Genomic DNA, 16,507 nt, shown 5'->3' with positions numbered 1-16,507 from the left:
GATTCACAAGTGAGTGACCTTCAATGTTCCAAGGACGCTATGGAGGCCCGACACAACGATCTCGAGCAGCACGGACGGAAGAATTCTCTTCGGATACATGGACACGTCTGATGCTGAAGGTGTTGAGTGTTTTGGTAAGATCATGAACTTTGTGTCGACTGAACTGAAAGTATATTTCTAGTGATGATATAGACGTTGTCCATCGTCACGGTAAGTTCGACAGGGAGAGACCGCGAAAACGTCTTTGTGAAGTTTACATAACGACGGAAAAGGAATAAGATCGTCAAAGCCCGGAGGAAACTAAGAAAACTGGCTATATTATATTCGAAGACTTCATGGTGACCAACCAACAGACTTTGAAAGACGCTTACAAACCTCAGTGTGTCAGAAACCCATAAAGTATAGACGGCTTGCTGTTCTTACTAATGGTAAGAAAAGAGCGTTGCTATTTGGCATGCCTCTCAAAGACACTTTTCTGATGAACGATTCGAATTTCCGGATAACTTTCAGAAATATACTCAGGCTTTAAAAGAATAAATGAACAAAACATTACAGAATTGGAAATGAAAAAAAAAAAGAAGACTAAATCTTTAGTCAAATGTGTTGAAGAGGGGGAAATGCCTACCAAGTATTCTTTACATTTAGAAAAAAGGAATTTTAACCTCAAAGATAAAACCAAAATTACGATAAGATGATGGATATATTTTGACTACTTTTAAGTTTATAATTTTTTATGCAAAAATGTATGATTCCGATGGTAGCTTAGAAAATGCTGAAATAAATGATCTTCTAGAACCTTTTAATGTCAAAAACACTAATCATTATTCATAAAATATAGAAGGTCCAATCACTTTATAAGAAACTGTGAAAACCTTAACAAATATAAAAAAACAATTAGCAAAAGTCCAGGTATAGATACCTATACAGTGGAGTTTTTCACGTGTTTATGGAAATATTTAGGCAATTTTGCTGTTAGGTCGATAACTTTTGTTTAGCGTACTGGAGCATGATCTATATCACAACGACAAGACATTATCTCCTGCATTCCAAAAGGGAGATAAACCTAGACACTTCATCAAAAACTGGAAGCCAGTATCTTTATAAAATGTTGTTTATAAAATAGCTTTTGGGCCTAAAGCCCAACGACTTAGATCAGATTTAGATGAATTAATTGAATTTAAGTTCAGACGGGGTACCTAAAGGGTCGCTGCATAGGAGAAAACACTAGACTTGTTTACGATGGTATGCAATCCACAGAAGAATGTGATTTTCCATGTATGTTTTTGAAGATTAATTTTGAGAAAGCATTTGATTCGGTCTCCTGGGTACCTTTGCAAAATTCATTACATATCTTTGGTTTTAGAAACAGTATTATAAATTGCGTAAAAGTATTTCATATTTATGCTAGTGCTACTATTAATCAGGATGGGAACTTATCTTCATCTTTTCCAATTAAAAGAGGCGGTTGCCAAGGGTATCCTATCGCACCATTTTTCTTTATTCTATGTGCGGAACTTTCTGCTGTTAAATGAAGACATAGTGATTAAATTAAGGGTACTTTTGTTGATAACTGTCCGGTTTCGTCACAATATGCTGACGATACATCACTAGATGGCACAGAACGATCATTCAGTGATTATTAAAGAAATTAACTCTTATGCTAAGATATGAGGACTAAAAGTGGATATTTCAAAAACTAAAGTGATATGGATTGTTATTAAGAAAAATAGCTCTGATAAATTTCTTCTAGAACTAAACCATATAGCCACGTTACAATATTACCTATTTTCGGACTATCGGGGATTGACCTAGTGGGCTTTCGGACTATAGGCCATTCGGAATATAAGGTGATCACCCAATCGGAACACCTCGCCTCCGTCTGCGAACGTAGGCTCGGAGGTAAGTGTATGAATACACATGAAAATGATGGGTCCAGGTGATTCGCCGGACGATGACCAAATTACCGCGAACTATAGCTGTCGATAGGGTAAACAACAATGGCTGCGCCCAGTCTATTCCATGCGATTTTTAAGTATTTCACTGTATATGTGAAGAGTAAGCGTTATATAAATGTTATTGACATGTTTTTCATTTTAGTTTTGTGTTATATTTATGATCCAACCGTATTTGTAAAGATTACAGAACTACTGTGTGTGTACCGGTACATGTAACATCTACAGCCAGGTTATTGTTTTTATTAGATCCATAATTTTTTTTATCGACAGCGATGCATTCCTTATATCAACAAAATTATCCCAAAAAAGTCCTATTGTCTGCCAATGTCCGAAATGTTAGTTACCTCACCCAGAATACACATTAATAATAGCTAGACTGATTTAATTCTGGTAGATGCTTGAGTCAAAAAAATAAGTGTCATGAGTATGATGATCATAAGAATAAAATAAAATCTTAAACATTAGACATTACATCATTGAGTCATCAAATACCGTATTTGAAATGCATTTTATATATGATTTTAAATTTTACATTAATTAACAGGTAGCAACCTTGATTCTGAAACCTATATACATATATGTAATAGGAGAGGAGCAAATGTAGCGGCCAGACCGGGGTTCGAACCCGGGACCTCCGAACACTAGCCGGATGCTCTACCAATTGAGCTACCTGGTCACCGATGATCGACCCAGTCCAGTCCCGCTACATATATAATTTTATAAAAAATACCTTTTAGTGAAGTGGATGTTTTAAAAATAATATTACAGAAATTTTCCCGAACCCATGCACTTGTGTATAATTTCAGTGGTGTTTTATCATGTAATGGTATATTCTTTCTGAAAAGTACTACTAGCAAAAGCCATCAATGTTTAAATTAATACAGTTATTAAGTGTCAATAATACCAAGGAATTATGTAACCTGGGTAAATTCATATTCGAAGCAAATAAGATTCGATCTTTACATATGTAACCCGTTCTCCACAATGTATTTCATTGCTGTTTCATTGTCATTTTCATGTATTGTGTATTTGTATTATGTACTTATGGGCCACAAGGCCTACGGTCAATAAAGAAATTGAAAATTGAAATTGAGTTAATTACAATTTCTATGGTGTATTGTCAATTCTCAGTTTTTTCCTGGCAGTTTTTATGTTTGATTTGTTCATGGCACTTGTATGTTTCTGTAGAGCTTGATATGAAATCTGTTGGCAATTAATAACTGTTGTGATTGGTCAGTTGAACCATTTACTTTGAAGATTGTGAGGTTATCTAAGAGATTCAACAATAATAGCTTGGATCTAATTTGTACTTTTCACTCATTTGTCAATATGCTTGGGTATGTGTAGTGAGGGGCGATAACTCTGTTGGAACACGAAAGACGGATAAAAATAATTTCCTTTCCTTTAACATTAATACCTTGCACTTAATTTCCTCACTTTCACTTAATACCACACATGCACTTCATTCACTCGTGCAACATTTAAATCCTCAATTATGTTTAAAAATTAACACTGGCACGAGGAAATTGAAAGGTTTTGGTTACCAGTGTGATTATTCTCACATTTCTACAGTTTTCTGGAATATGACACTTTAATTGATTATGAGACATCAATTGACATCTATCCAAACATATGTTCAGGGTCTCCTGTGTGTTATTCAGTGAGGTAGTCACCCACTACTACAAGGAGACCCAGCCTCAAAGTGATCCTGCATGACTGAACCATATGTGTGGTGATGAAACTAGCAAACAAACAAACCTAAGTTCAGCTTAGGAACAAACGCACTTGCAGTACATGTATTCTAATGGATAAATAGTGACATGCCATTTAATTTATCAAGCAAAGTTTTTAATTGAATAAGACATCAGCTGACCAGAGATTTATTACTTGTACATGTATATACAAGTGTAATTTATTCTTTATTTTCATTTTCATGTACACAACTGTTGTCAAATTCTAATGTATCATCTCACTCTCAAATGTACAACCAACAATCTCATCATCATCATCATCATCATATCATCATCATCATCATCATCATGTGAATGTACTATCCTGATATATACTGTTAGATACTATCCTGATATAAACTGTTAGATACTATCCTGATATATACTGTTAGATACCTGATTGTTACATCCTCACCCTCATCATCAGCCTCTTTAACACTGTTTTTCATTACAAGCTGAATATTGACATAAAAACAACATGTCATTGCATATTCATCAAAATACCCATCAGAATTTTTTTTTACCATGCATATATGGCATACATATATTGAACTTCCAATCCAATCACCAAACAAAAAAGATGGAAGGGGGGGGGGGGGGGGGGGGGGGGGGGGCGCACAGGGGGCAGATCTTACAGCCTCATTCCTCCACATCACATACTATGACCCACAACCTTTCATATAGCAAGATATCATTCACATATGAACTAATGAATTGCCTATTGTATATCAAACTTTATTGTCAAGATGGACAGGAAAGTGTGAAAGAGAGAAGAAGTTAGGAAAGATAGTGGAAAACAAGACAAATAAATACTAGTATGTTTGGCTTTGTCAAGGGCTGGGAGTAAGTACAAAAGGGTGCTTCTTGTGAAGTGTAAAAATGATATCAATAATAGTTGTAATAGTAATAGTTTAATCATACTTGGCAATTCAAACCAAATACCCAACTTATTAATTAACTACTGTAACTTTTTTTACCATTTACTCCATTGTACTTCAAACTTTTCCTTAACAGTCACTCCTACCAGAAGCAATAGATTTTTGAACTTTACAATAAATGTCATTTTTTGTGTTGATTAAAGAGTTTATAGGTATTGAGTTGTGAAAACAACTCATTCGGTATAGATACTGCTCAATAATAATGATAATTTCATTATCAATCCTATTTATACGTGAATAATTAACAGAAATCTTTAAGTACAGTAAGTGTAGTTTGGAACAATCTTCTAATTCAATTTAATTTTAATTAAAAAGTGAATAAGACTAGAATTCAACTTCTTCAGAATATATTTCGCTTGGATTGTGGAGTGAAATAAAAAGGTGATTGAACTGTGATATCATCAGTGATTTAATTACATATGATATCTGTCAACAACAGTTAATGACCTTCTACTCCTGGTTTTAATGAATGATTTAAGTTTATTTTTTTAACAAAATTCAGTCTTGGTTCAGCTGACCAGAGATAAGTATCACTGTGTCAACAGTCAATGTCACTGTTAAAATGCCAAGTCACTTTTAGCTGGTGTTTTTTTTTTACACTGGTACACATTTTGTTTTAGCTGTAGCATGAAGCAACAAAAGCTGACTTGTCAATGTTCAGGTTTTCATAAAGGGCTATTCCAAGCTTTCCTTCACCGGCCTAGGAGGCAATTTTCCATCACATCAATATTTTTTCTGGTATGTACAGTGTATATGGATGTAATCATATAGAAAAATCAAATCCGTGAACTTTAAACAAAAAGAAACACAACAAGATAAGAAAAAACACATTTCTGGAGACATGTAGAAGAAAAGTTGGAGAACCCGATAATGATTTTACCATTAGTAAACTTTATCCTCTATCATAATATATTAATAGAATCATACCAAATTGATATGCTTCAGGGTTAACTATGTATTTTTATACCTAATAAACATAAACATATTTTATTTCACCATTCTTTAACGGGTTTTGTATTATTTGAAATAATGTTCTAATAGGAATTTTATTTGCTTTTTGGAAAAACAAACTCCATGTTAACCACTTTCCTAAAGAAAACATCCTGGTTCATTTGCCTTTGTGGATGACACATGGTTGTGTTCTGTATAATGCTGATGAAAATAATATAATAGTATATACATATATATATAATATTGGCAAAAATTTGTTAATATTGAAAAAAAAATAGACTTTATCAAAGTGCAGGTATGATCATTACCCTGTATATAATGTATGAGTGCATAATCCAGCTGTGGGAGAACAGTACAGATATTCTGGGTCTGGTATAATATAAATCAGACTATAATCCAGCTGTGGGAGAACAGTACAGATATTATGGGTCTGGTGTAATATGAATCAGACTAGACCTATATCTGCTGTCACTTCTTTTTTTATGATTTTCAAGTTAGAGAAAGAACACATCTTTCATGAACACTTATCTCGGCCGTGTTTACAAGTTTTCTGTATTTTACTTTTGTCTAGATTTCATATTATAATTTATATGCATTTATAACATAAACATTCCTGCATACATGTAATTCAGATATTGTAGAAGTCTTTATAGTTTATATGCTAGTGATAATTTGGATGTATATCAATAAGAAATACAATTGTACTTGAAATATCATAATTATAACATTCAGGTATGCTAATTCCTCCAAATTATGAGTCTTAAATTTCAGTGTTTTTACATATAAATATATCTACAAAAATATCATATTTGAAGGTGATCATGATGTTCTGCAAATCTTGCAATTGATAAAAATGTGGCTGTCATAATGAGATGGCAGGAATGATGATGTTTATAGATATCTTGGCATATACAAATGTATACATTGTATATATTGATGTACATATATATTATATCAGACCTGTCATGACAAAAAAAAATATACATATATCTTAAAAGATAAAAGAATCAAGGGTGAGATCTGTCGAAATCATTGAAGAAAATTAGAGAACTAATATGTATTGAGTAACAGATCTAGAAATACCCTACTTGACACTCGAACACTCGCTGACAAAACAAAACATAACCATTTGAGACTGTTAGACAAATATTTACTTGAAGGTAAATCAGCGACTTCCTAATGATCGAAATATGAGAAATATAACGAAATACTACAATCGTGATGTGGAAAACTTTTGACATCCCATTAACTACCGTTTTCACATCATGTCGATGTATGATGATCGCTGAATCTCGCCGTTTAATGAAACATGGGCGCCGCCATTTTTTGTGTCATGTGATCGAAAGTAGTCCAAAATGGTTACTACTTTGGTCCGAGTCTAGTTTCGGAGAAAATGACGAGGGGTTCCGATTGGGTGATCACCTCGACTAAGGCGAGGACGTTCAACCCCTTACATACAATAGACATTTATTTGGGAACAAATCAGAAGGCCACAACTAACTAAAACGAAGAAAATCATTCCCAAATAAAGTATTTGACATAACAGACCTCAAGGCACTGTAGTATTACCATAAACTAATGGTGGTTTTATTCCTTAAACAATTGATAACTCTTTTACTTTCGGTCAAATATTGATTTCCATGATTAAGAACATCTGCGTTTATAACATATTAGCACATGGCCAGACGACGAAAACAGTTAATTTGCGAGAAATACGGTTATATCAGATGCCGTTGTAGAATAGTCCTCACATGACCCTCGCTGTTTGTGACCTAGATACCTGTCCTCACATGACCCTGGCTGTTTGTGACCTAGATACCTGTCCTCACATGACCCTGGCTGTTTGTGACCCAGATACCTGTCCTCACATGACCCTGGCTGTTTGTGACCTAGATACCTGTCCTCACATGACCCTGGCTGTTTGTGACCCAGATACCTGTCCTCACATGACCCTGGCTGTTTGTAACATACACATGTAGATACCTGTCCTCACATGACCCTGGCTGTTTGTGACCTAGATACCTGTCCTCACATGACCCTGGCTGTTTGCAACATAGATACCTGTCCTCACATGACCCTGGCTGTTTGTGACCTAGATACCTGTCCTCACATGACCCTGGCTGTTTGTAACATAGATACCTGTCCTCACATGACCCTGGCTGTTTGTAACATAGATACCTGTCCTCACATGACCCTGGCTGTTTGTGACCTAGATACCTGTCCTCACATGACCCTGGCTGTTTGTAACATAGATACCTGTCCTCACATGACCCTGGCTGTTTGTAACATAGATACCTGTCCTCACATGACCCTGGCTGTTTGTGACCTAGATACCTGTCCTCACATGACCCTGGCAGTTTGTGACCCAGATACCTGTCCTCACATGACCCTGGCTGTTTGTAACATAGATACCTGTCCTCACATGACCCTGGCTGTTTGTGACCTAGATACTTGTCCTCACATGACCCTGGCTGTTTGTAACATAGATACCTGTCCTCACATGACCCTGGCTGTTTGTAACATAGATACCTGTCCTCACATGACCCTGGCTGTTTGTGACCTAGATACCTGTCCTCACATGACCCTGGCTGTTTGTAACATAGATACCTGTCCTCACATGACCCTGGCTGTTTGTAACATAGATACCTGTCCTCACATGACCCTGGCTGTTTGTGACCTAGATACCTGTCCTCACATGACCCTGGCTGTTTGTAACATAGATACCTGTCCTCACATGACCCTGGCTGTTTGTAACATAGATACCTGTCCTCACATGACCCTGGCTGTTTGTAACATAGATACCTGTCCTCACATGACCCTGGCTGTTTGTAACATAGATACCTGTCCTCACATGACCCTGGCTGTTTGTGACCTAGATACCTGTCCTCACATGACCCTGGCTGTTTGTAACATAGATACCTGTCCTCACATGACCCTGGCTGTTTGTAACATAGATACCTGTCCTCACATGACCCTGGCTGTTTGTAACATAGATACCTGTCCTCACATGACCCTGGCTGTTTGTAACATAGATACCTGTCCTCATAGGACCCTGGCTGTTTGTGACCCAGATACCTGTCCTCACATGACCCTGGCTGTTTGTAACATAGATACCTGTCCTCACATGACCCTGGCTGTTTGTAACATAGATACCTGTCCTCACATGACCCTGGCTGTTTGTTACATAGATACCTGTCCTCACATGACCCTGGCTGTTTGTGACCTAGATACCTGTCCTCACATGACCCTGGCTGTTTGTGACCCAGATACCTGTCCTCACATGACCCTGGCTGTTTGTAACATAGATACCTGTCCTCACATGACCCTGGCTGTTTGTAACATAGATACCTGTCCTCACATGACCCTGGCTGTTTGTGACCTAGATACCTGTCCTCACATGACCCTGGCTGTTTGTAACATAGATACCTGTCCTCACATGACCCTGGCTGTTTGTAACATAGATACCTGTCCTCATATGACCCTGGCTGTTTGTGACCCAGATACCTGTCCTCACATGACCCTGGCTGTTTGTGACCTAGATACCTGTCCTCACATGACCCTGGCTGTTTGTGACCTAGACACCTGTCCTCAAATGACCCTGGCTGTTTATGACCCAGATACCTGTCCTCACATGACCCTGGCTGTTTGTAACATAGATACCTGTCCTCATATGACCCTGGCTGTTTGTGACCCAGATACCTGTCCTCACATGACCCTGGCTGTTTGTGACCTAGATGCCTGTCCTCACATGACCCTGGCTGTTTGTAACATAGATACCTGTCCTAACATGACCCTGGCTGTTTGTAACATAGATACCTGTCCTCACATGACCCTGGCTGTTTGTAACATAGATACCTGTCCTCACATGACCCTGGCTGTTTGTAACATAGATACCTGTCCTCACATGACCCTGGCTGTTTGTAACATAGATACCTGTCCTCGAATGACCCTGGCTGTTTGTTACATAGATACCTGTCCTCACATGACCCTGGCTGTTTGTAACATAGATACCTGTCCTCACATGACCCTGGCTGTTTGTAACATAGATACCTGTCCTCGAATGACCCTGGCTGTTTGTTACATAGATACCTGTCCTCACATGACCCTGGCTGTTTGTAACATAGATACCTGTCCTCACATGACCCTGGCTGTTTGTAACATAGATACCTGTCCTCACATGACCCTGGCTGTTTGTAACATAGATACCTGTCCTCATGTGACCCTGGATGTTTGTGACACAGATACCTGTCCTCATGTGACCCTGGATGTTTGTGACCTAGATACCTGTCCTCACATGACCCTGGCTGTTTGTGACCTAGATACCTGTCCTCATGTGACCCTGGATGTTGGTGCCCCCCTAGACACCCGTCCTCATATGACCCAGGCTGTTGGTGCCCCCTAGACACCCGTCCTCATATGGCCCTAGCTGTTGGTGTACCCCTAGACACCAATCCTCATATGACCCTAGCTGTTGGTGCCCCTAGACACCCGTCCTCATATGACCCTAGCTGTTGGTGTCTCCATAGACACCCGTCCTCGTATGACCCTGACTGTTGGTGTCCCCTTGATACCAGTCCTCATATGACCCAGGCTGTTTGTGCCCCCTAGACATCCGTCCTCATATGACCCTAGCTGTTGGTGCCCCTAGACACCAATCCTCATATTACCCTAGCTGTTGGTGCCCCATGCACTAGACACCCGTCCTCATATGACCCAGGCTGTTGGTGTCCCCTAGACACCCGTCCTCATATGACCTTAGCTGTTGGTGCCCCTAGACACCAATCCTCATATGACCCTAGCTGTTGGTGCCCCCTAGACACCCGTCCTCATATGACCCAGGCTGTTTGTGCCCCCTAGACATCCGTCCTCATATGACCCTAGCTGTTGGTGCCCCTAGACACCAATCCTCATATTACCCTAGCTGTTGGTGCCCCATGCACTAGACACCCGTCCTCATATGACCCAGGCTGTTGGTGTCCCCTAGACACCCGTCCTCATATGACCTTAGCTGTTGGTGCCCCTAGACACCAATCCTCATATGACCCTAGCTGTTGGTGCCCCCTAGACACCCGTCCTCATATGACCCAGGCTGTTGGTGCCCCTAGACACCAATCCTCATATGACCCTGACAGTTGTTGTCACCCTAGACACCCGTCCTCATATGACCCTAGCTGTTGGTGTCTCCCTAGACACCCATCCTCATATGACCCTGGCTGTTGGTGCCCCTAGACACCCGTCCTCATATGACTCTAGCTGTTGGTGTCCCCCTAGACACCCGTCCTCATATGACCCTGGCTGTTGGTGCCCCTAGACACCCGTCCTCATATGACCCTAGCTGTTGGTGTCCCCTTGACACCCGTCCTCATATAACCCTGACTGTTGGTGTCCCCTTGACACCCGTCCTCATATGACCCTGACTGTTGGTGCCCCCTAGACACCCGTCCTCATATGACCCTAGCTGTTGGTGCCCCCTGGACACTCGTCCTCATATGACCTTGGCTGTTGGTGCCCCCTAGACACCCGTCCTCATATGACCCTAGCTGTTGGTGCCTCCTAGACACCCGTCCTCATATGACCCTGACTGTTTGGTGCCCCCTAGACACCCGTTCTCATATGACCCAGGCTGTTGGTGTCCCCCTAGCCACCCGTCCTCATTATGACCCTAGCTGTTGGTGCCCCCTGGACACTCGTCCTCATATGACCCTGGCTGTTGGTGCCCCTAGACACCCGTCCTCATATGACATTAGCTATTGGTGCCCCTAGACACCAAACCTCATATGACCCTAGCTGTTGGTGCCCCATGCACTAGACACCCGTCCTCATATGACCCAGGCTGTTGGTGTCCCCTAGACACCCGTCCTCATATGACCCAGGCTGTTGGTGCCCCCTAGACACCCATCCTCATATGACCCTGTCTGTTTGTGTCTCCTTGACACCCGTCCTCATATGACCCTGGCTGTTGGTGCCTCTAGACACCCGTCCTCATATGACCTTAGCTGTTGGTCCTCCCTGGACACTCGTCCTCATTATGACCCTAGCTGTTGGTGCCCCCTAGACACCCGTCCTCATATGACCCTGGCTGTTGGTGCCTCCTAGACACCCGTCCTCATATGACCCTGACTGTTAGTGCCCCCTAGACACCCGTCCTCATATGACCCAGGCTGTTGGTGTCCCCCTAGCCACCCGTCCTCATTTTGACCCTGACTGTTAGTGTCCCCCTAGACACCCGTCCTCATTATGACCCTGGCTGTTGGTGCCCCCTAGACACCCGTCCTCATATGACCCTGGTTGTTGGTGTCTCCTTGACACCCGTCCTCATATGACCCTAGCTGTTGGTGTCTCCCTGACACCCGTCCTCATATGACCCTAGCTGTTGGTGTCCCCTAGACACCCGTCCTCATATGACCCTGTCTGTTTGTGTCTCCTTGACACCCGTCCTCATATGACCCTGGCTGTTGGTGTCTCGTTGACACCCGTCCTCATATGACCCTAGCTGTCGGTGCCCCCTAGACACCCGTCCTCATATGACCCTGACTGTTTGTGTCTCCTTGACACCCGTCCTCATATGACCCTAGCATTAGTTGTACATTATGTTCGTATTTTTGGCAGAAGTTGAACGTACATATATATATCTTCATTTTGACCGTTCGTTTCTTGGTTCCTTTACGTCATCTCTTACTTTTTTGACATACTATGTCGCCAATTTCTCAATTGAAAGCATGCACTACTTTGAGGAGAATGGATTCAAACATGAGATTAACGCAGATACCTCAAACGCAGGCAATGTTTGGCGGTGTCTGTCGTATTGAGCTTTACTGTGAAATTTTAATGGCTTAAATTAAATCATTCAACATTTTCTACATTTTGTTGGCAATGTATCATGAAAATGTCAATTTCCCCTGTGACCGGTTTATGAATTTTAGTTTTGTATTGTTCAACGTTCTAACAACAGCCAAGGTCTTATAAGGACGGCCTCATGTGACGTGTGTGTACTGTATGTGTGCATTTTCGGAGGCTGCGATATGTTTGTGTTTATCTTCTTCTGATAGCACAGAACTGATGCCGAATTTATAGTGATACCTCACTGGAGCATACTGCCGAAGACACCCAGCAGGACACCCCACCCGGTCACATTATACTGACAACGGAGAAACCGTTGCCCCACTCCCAATAGAAATGCAGAATATGGATCAATAATTGACATGAGAAATAAAGAACAGTGTGTAATGTAATGTAAACTTTGTCTATTTTACAACAATTACGAAACAAGTTATATAACTTATACTAATCACGCTTGTTGGCCCAGATGGAACCGCGCGAGGGTCTTACTATGAAAGGAAACCGGAGTACCCGGGGAAAACCCACGTGGTCGGGCAGGTGACTCCATACCTTTTCACGCCCGATCGAGGAATCGAACGCCGGCCACCTAGGTGAAAGGCCAGTGTGTTTCCACTGTGTCACCCGACCACCCTGTAACCCAGTTTTGTATTATCGGTTTTGTTAATAAATCTTTTTTTTTTCATTTCGCCTAAAGATTCAACTTGCCATTGAATATACAAGTTTGGCACCTGGCACCCTCATGCGCAATGAACAAGTACATTATGTACATCATCAGCGAAATACTGGCATTACTAATGCCTTCTATACCAAAGCATGTTAAATTTTTTTTGCTTATCCATTGAAAAAAGTTAAGCTACATAAAGGGTCACTCGAAGACATGGATCATTAAGCCAATCAGGTACCATCTTCCTGCCGTACAAGTACTGCGTACCAATTGTTCCTGTCGTCCCCATGGCAATGCCTCTTTCTTGGTCTTTGAGATAAACGTCCGTCCCTTTGAGGAAGGACAATGGTTATATCCCCTGCCTTGAAAAATGACGCTCAACACTGACAGTAAACATATCTGTCCCAATCCAGTGACAGTGACAATGGGCAAGGATTGGTGTCAATTAATGTGCCTGCGACCTGACATTTAAATGGCCCTACAGCATCAATTGATTCCATTTTACTTAATGTTTTCCTGAGATGACCTTAATGAGTTAATTGGACGATGATCATTAGAATCAATCCAAAGCTATTATGTCTTGGCATAATTTCTTACAAATATCTGAGTTCTATGAGTTCCAGGAGGACGAAACAGCTGCATGATATCCCTAGCAACATTGTCGAGTCTTGGGACGAAACAGCTGTATAGTGTGTCTAGCTTCACTGACGTGTCCTGGAAGGACGAAACAGCTGTTTGATGTTCCTATCATCGCTGACGAGTCCTAGAAGGATGAAACAGATGTAGATGTTTCTAGCATCACTGACGAGTTCTGGAAGTATGAAATAGCTGTATAATGTAGGACGGCGCAGCTGTATGATGTCTCTAGCGTCACTGACGAGTCCTAGAAGGGCGACACAGCTGTAAATATATCACTATCATCACCAACGAGTTCTAGAAGGGCGACACAGTGCTAGCTGTACGGTGTCCCGACCATCATAAGGAGTCCTAGTGGGACGGAAGAACTGTATAATGCAGTTTCTACCAAAATACCCTGTGTTATTCAACTCTCAGACCATCAGTTAATCATTACAGCTGTTGATTAACAATCTGTTTATACCACGCGTGGTATAAACTCTGTGCGCATTTTGATTGGCTAATTCGGTGAACTTTGACCCAAGCTGCAATTGTTATTGACGTCATCAATAATCTATTGACGTCACATCACCGGGTCCCGGACGTCACCGGTACACTTTATTTGCATACGCGAAATTATACTTGGCCACGTTTCCCTTTGATTCAAGCCGGTATTATTGTGGTAGAAACAGGTCACACGACTCGAAATTGTTGGATATGGAATTTATTTCACACTCGTAAGTTATTTTTTAAAAGTTGCAAAAAACACTCGCTAAAGCTCGTGTCTTTTGTAACTTTTAAAAAATAACTTACTCGTGTGAAATAAATTCCATATCCAACAACCACTCGTTGTGTAACCTCTATTTATTTCATTTCAACTCTACTCTATCTAACAATTTGTATTGGACGATGCTTATTGTGTATTATCCTTACATAATCAGCGTGAAATTCAGAAATGATATGCAAGGAATTTTCTTAATTACACAGAATATCGCCAGTAGTATATTTGAATAAAATATAAATCGTCCTCACCTTTGTCATCTTCTTGTCAATATCATTAATACTAGGACTGATTGTTACGATGCTCTTAAATTACCTAGTTAGGAGCTTATCTCGTAATTTTTTACGCTCGCTCACATAAAAATACTATAACTCGTCCGATGACATATTGCTTCACATAAAGATTTGACAACGACATACATCAAGCGTGCGAGGGACACGGAAATAGATCAAGCGTGTGCGAGACGCGATCAGACTGACCTTTACTTAATTGGACGGGTTGTCCGCTGATGTGCAAAGTCAGCCTCTAAATCAGGATCACTGCGAGGCTTGTGGGCGGGATCAATAATCTATTTCCTGTCGTCAATGTGTAAGAGATGCTTTGTAGAAATATTAGATGGGTTTGGAATGAGTCTTATAACATTGTTGTGTGGCCATAGGGGGGAGCTATTTATAGTAATCAGAGGAGCGTTCATAGTCATTAAGCTAAATTTTGGTCAATGTATTCCGTTTGTAAGTCCGGTGTCACATGCTTTGAAGCACTGTTGTGATAGAAGGTATATTTTCTACCGGCCTATGCAGAAATGCATTTAACGTTGTTTTGACCGAGTGGAGTGCCCTACTGGGTGTCGTCGGCAGTATGGTTCAGTGAGGTAGCACTATAAAGTCAGCATCAGTTCTGCGCTATGACAAGGAGACAGACACTGACATAACACAGTCCTCGCGCACATGGGATGGCGTCATTCCATGACTAAAGAAGTTGTTAGGTCGTTAAACAATTCAAAACAAAACCTAAAACTCTGTACAAAGGACTCGTAAGACCTCATCCTGACCATGCCAACTATAATTATCGGACCTGATAAAACTTATAATATATTAAAAGCTTTCAGAGAAGAGGAGAAAATCATTCGATATATAATTTTTCGAGTCTTGCCTAGATCATTACTGGATAAACCAACTAGTATGTAAATAAATATGTCATATTGTTGTCATTTTTATTTAGAATTTTATCAAGAAAGGGCCTTATACAAATTGTATAACTTTTAGTCCAATCCCTTTGAATATTTAAGTTACAAATACAAGTATGTTTGAATCAAACTCTACCATTTTAGAAACCCAATTATATCATCAACCCCAACTGAATGTACTCTCTAATAATTAATTGCCAAAGTTATATTGTGATCACTAATTTCAAAATCGGATATTTTGCGAGGTTTTAAATACGTAGTTTTTTTTCTCAAAAATGTATGAATTTGATGATGAAAAATATCTTCTGTGGTGTACTCTGACCTTTTTAGTAATTCGTGGAGCGAAAATGTAATGATTTTAGAAAATAATACATTTTTGATGACGCTGAACTGAACATTGTGAAGGTTAAGATAGGGTAAACTACCGTAAAATAATACAAGAGAAAGTGGAATATTTGTGTGTACAATTATCAGTTTAAGTAGACGAATATCTCTAACACAGGTTTGGATTGACTGAAAATTCAGGTAAGGTACATGTCCTAAACCCGGTGACAGTCTTAATACCTGCTAACGGTTTCCAAGATTACATTGAGATCGAAACAAAATGAAGAAAAATGTCGGAGTATGTTGAAAAGCTAAATTCGACCTCACAGTTTCCAAATTCAGACAAAAATGTCAACGATCCCGGGGCTACCCTTTCTTCATATCTCTTTGATTATCTTGCATTTAGGGAACGTAGGGCATACGAAACAACTAAAGGCGGGGTTTGCAGCAATGTCAATTTCCCATTGGGGTCGGCCTAAAAATTTTTTACACTTAGAAACCACTCATCATTACATAGCTTCGT

This window comes from Pecten maximus, chromosome 17 (genome assembly GCF_902652985.1).
Source record: "Pecten maximus chromosome 17, xPecMax1.1, whole genome shotgun sequence".
Taxonomy (NCBI): Eukaryota; Metazoa; Mollusca; class Bivalvia; order Pectinida; family Pectinidae; genus Pecten; species Pecten maximus.
The sequence above is the reverse complement of the archived record's forward strand: the minus strand, read 5'-3'. Positions refer to the sequence as shown.